Raw genomic sequence first — 4,501 nt, 5'->3', positions numbered from 1 at the left:
CTCATTATCCAAGTCGTTAGTGCTCCTCCTGCCACAAAGGGCTTCGTTAAGGCTCCTTCAGGATATCAATATCTGGATCTCCCAACTAGTCAGTCAGAGCTGATGAAGCCTCTTGGATGAAACGTCTTCAAGGAACTCAAGCAAGTCCAGTTGCTACGATTAATCTACGAGAATAATACGAGCAGTTTAGTTGAAAAGGAGGGCTTCATTTTGAAAACCTGTGCTCCGTGTATGAGGCTGTTTCTCTCTCTTATTTTATTCCAGTTTAGTCCGACGCTTGCCAGTGCAGGGCTGGCGTGGTTAAGTTGGCACCTGCCGGGGTTTAAAGCGTAGCGAGTGAGTGTCAGACAAAATTAATTTGTTGAGAAATGGGTCGAGACAAAACTGCTAAAAGCAGAAAAACTCAGTATGTTGCTTGGACCAAACTCAAACTGCTGGTTGTTATAATTTACCCACACAGTTATTGTATTACTGTGAAAGACCAAAGAGGAGTGTTTGTGTGATGTTCTTCTGATTGGCGTATTTATTTCAAATGTTTTTCAGACCTAAGAAACATGACTTCATCTAACTTTGCATGAGTTCAGTTAATTTATCGAGGCAAGTTTTAAAAAATCACATGAATTAAATATCGGCAGAGTTCCCAGAATGCTTCGTTTGAGAGCGATGAGCAATCACATCTGGAGAAATCAGGAAAACAATCATCTCATATGTTCAGCTCATCGTTCTACTGAAACTGTTTACGGCAGACGCGTGATGAACTGAATCCCTGCTTTTTAGTGAATACGATGTGACTGATCTCTGCTTTGAAAACAAACTCATTATGACGTCTACAGTCACCATCAACTATGACAAAAAGCAGCAATCTGTCTGTGAAAGGTTCTCGCTCTTCAGCACACGAAAACTGCCTGATGGTGTTTGTTCATATGAATGCGTTCCATAAAGGTTCTCTGAACGCCATCTTTGTTTTAGCGACACCAGTGGCCATTAACTCCGCTCTAAACAAAGTCTGGCAATGAGAACTTATAGACACGATATTTGTCGCTCCATAATTGGGATGACCTGTAAATGTGGACCCCAGTTTTTCCCCGATGTCGGCCACATTTGGCCCGACAGACTTCAGTAGCTTGTTTCTGTGCTGACGTCCACTGGTGTTGCTGTGTGGTGTTGTAGGGCAGCAGAGGAGACGCACTGAGGCATAAACATTTTCAGCATTTTCCCAGAAATGTTGTCCCTTGCCTTAAAACCAGTCATAACCATAATTTATAAAACTCTGAAATAGACTTTTGTTGCAACCAGTTCAACCAGTGGTGAAAGTTTTCTCTCAATGTCGCTGGTTAAACAGTAAAAAGACTTGAGAACGCTGCTCCAGGAGAGGAAAGGTTCATCAACACACTGGACTCTGTTGTGACAAAAATGCTTTTTGCCCCGCGGTGGGATTATTAAAGGCTTTGCTGTCTCATCTTAGGAACATTTACTTTGCTTTTTACTGCCAAATGTTTTGAGCCCAGTTGAAGACGTTCTTGCTCTCCCCTGGTGGATCGGCTTCCTGGCAGGAAAACACAGTCTGATGTGTTCGCTTGGATCTGCGATGGCAGTGGTGGGATTTGAACCCACACCTCTGGAGAGACTGGAGCCTTAATCCAGCGCCTTAGACCGCTCGGCCACACTACCCTGAAGAGAAGACTGTCAGGTATTAGATTGTAGATAACACTTTGAGCAGATAACATCCATCTGATGAGTCAAGAAGTCGCCTCTCCTCTTCTTTTTTTTCCAACTCAAACACCTCATTTAAAGCTACATGTAGTAACAGTCAACTAATGAGTCTTACTTCAATAAATCTGATTTAGGAATGAATGAAATCTCACACATATATTACAGGAATTATTCAAAAACAGGCATCAGCTACTTTAGATCCGGTGCTCGGTGTAATACCGGATATTATAACAGCTGCAGACAGATTGGATCTCTATACTGAGAAACTTGTTTAAATAGCAAAGAAAATGAAAAAGTGTCCATGACACAATGGTGGAACGAGGTGAAGAACGTCTTTATTATGGAGAAAATCCCACCAGGATGAAGGTTAAAATCAGACAGGTTTGTTGAAAGATGGAGGAAAGTGATGCCAGAACCTCTTATCTACCTACATGCATCTTCTTCATTTTGTTTCTTCTGCATGTGTTATGATCAATAAAAAATTAAGCCAAAGAAAAAAAAAGAAATCAATGAAATCTCTTGTGGAGTTGCCGTCCTTGACCTGGGATGCCAACTGACTAATCTGACAGCTCTGACTAACTAGTTGGCACTGATCAGGTCACACAGCTGGTCCAGATCGGCATATATTATCCTATAGTTGGTATAAATCTTACGGGCAAATAATTAATGAAATTGTACTTTTATTAATGAATGTGTGTCCAGGTAACTTGAGGGAAAATGCGTGTTAATGCAGGTGTAGATGCATTCAGATGGGAATCATACTGTATCAGCAACATCAGCTCTTAATCTAACCTCAGCCGGGTGTAAACACAACCAGCCTGACCACATTTAAACAGACAAGACACACAAGTAAAAGCATCAATCCAACATGTTGACAGACCTTCTGTCTCCACCTCTTCCTGCTACCTTATTGCCTCCTTTGACCTGGGATGTGCCGACAAATCCGGCAGTCCAACTAATTTCCATGCTGAGATGTGACCACAGTGCCAGATAACAAGCATGTGTTTTAATAGCAGGTGTAAATGCAGAGAGCCGTGGATCAGACGTCATTATCCAGATACACATCATGTTAATATCAGGTGTAAAAACACTGCAATGACAGCGTTTAAAATATTACAGGAAGGGACCCAGAAGGACCTTTATTGAAAGCAAAATTGGATGACCTGCTGGGATTAAGGTGTCCACAGTTATTATGTGTTTGGAGCATGGAGGCCTGCTGGTGGAGGAGGATGGTTTCTATCCATCAACCTCTGTACAGGAAGTCTACCCGACTCCTACAAGTCATGATACCAAACCATTAACTCATGCAAATGCATCTGGGAGAACACACAACATCCAGTTAAGATTCAGAAAGAAAAACAAGGATGGCGACTCTTCTTTTCTGTAAATCTACTAGCAAGCAAAAGAACGGCAGTGGAAGTGTTTATCTGGAAGCTTAGTTTGTGTTCAGAGCTTGAGTAATTCGGCAAATATTGATGCAGAGGACCTGGAGGTTTAATTCAGTGTCAAGTAGGCAAGTTGAAAGAGTTTCGCTGGAACAAAAGATTAATCAGAGGTTGGGAAAACAAACAGGAAGGAGAAACCTGAAGGAACCAAACAGGAAAATTACACCGTCTGCTTAACTAAAAACTCCCAAAGTTTGGTTTTGATGGTTTAGACCGAGGCCCCTGGACTCCTGGACTGATGGCTGACATCTTGAAGTGCCTTTTCAAGTAGAAACTTTAGTTAAATGAAAGTCCTAATAGAATGAATGTCTTCTTTCACTCAGTGGACAGAACAGAAACAAGCAGGAGAAGCCAGAACGCTAAACAAGTGTGTTTGTGACTCGACTGTCGGCCTCTGTGCTAAAATCTAAGCCGGGTAAATTGAAGTACCAATGTTCATCTCTTGCTCCACAATTAACATCATGGCACTTAATCTCCCTGCTGCTTCACTCGAGTTGCTCGGTGGCAGAAGACAGACCGAAGCTGCTCGCACTCGCCTGTATTTGGATTTCCCATTAGCACAGCGGAGACATCTGTTCCCTCTGGTATCTACATAAAAACAACCAACAATCACACTTCATCCTGCCTCTTCTCACACCAGCCAAACGCTACAAATACAAACGGAGAACGCTGTCTACTTTAACAGCTGCATCATTACGGGACGCATGAGAGCTTTTACACCTTTAGGGGAGATTTTGACCATCTGTGATCTGGATGTTTGTTCACCAACATGTTGCATTGTTTGAGTTTTTACGCTCAACCTGCACGAGCTGAGCAATGAAACGATGTCATTTTAAAGTCATGTGGTCAGACTTCAGGGTGATGGAAGGGGATCAAACTCATGACCTCTGGGGGTTAAGGAGGACAAGTGGTGAATCAGAAATTCATAGACAGCAGGTTGTCTTTTTCTAATACAAACTACCTACCTGCCTGCTGGGTCACCACTTTTGTCTCACAAGTCTTAAACAAATCACTATGACATGTATTAACCTTCAGGACTCCCAGACGATGAATCCCATTGGTGATTGTCTGGCTCTTTTGTAGTGCCATCATCAGTTCAAAGATCTAATTTAGCTCATTCATTAGCTCAATATCTACATGATGTCCCAAAATTTGGGGCAGAAGTCAGTGGCCCCCTCCCAAAAACCAATCATTCATTCATCCACAAAGAACTAAATCAAAAAGCTTCACACATGATCTTTACAGGAAACTACTGAATGTGTTGTAGTGGTACATGTTTGTTGGTAAAAAATAAATAAACTAAAATAAACCTGTAATTTAACCCTTCTATTACCTTCAAATAT

The 4,501-nt window shown here is 41.9% G+C and overlaps 1 non-coding gene across 1 annotated transcript; it reads right to left on the bottom strand.

Annotated features, from left to right (window-relative positions):
- Window positions 1–1,589: 1,589 nt before the first annotated feature.
- On the bottom strand, window positions 1,590–1,671 carry trnal-aag (transfer RNA leucine (anticodon AAG)). The gene has a single exon. It is a non-coding gene; the product is annotated as a tRNA-Leu (tRNA).
- Between the last annotated feature and the right edge of the window lie 2,830 nt (window positions 1,672–4,501).

The sequence above is a fragment of the Stegastes partitus genome, unplaced genomic scaffold (genome assembly GCF_000690725.1).
Source record: "Stegastes partitus isolate 25-593 unplaced genomic scaffold, Stegastes_partitus-1.0.2 Scaffold1262, whole genome shotgun sequence".
In the NCBI taxonomy this organism is placed as follows: Eukaryota; Metazoa; Chordata; class Actinopteri; family Pomacentridae; genus Stegastes; species Stegastes partitus.
The sequence above is the reverse complement of the archived record's forward strand: the minus strand, read 5'-3'. Positions and strand labels throughout refer to the sequence as shown.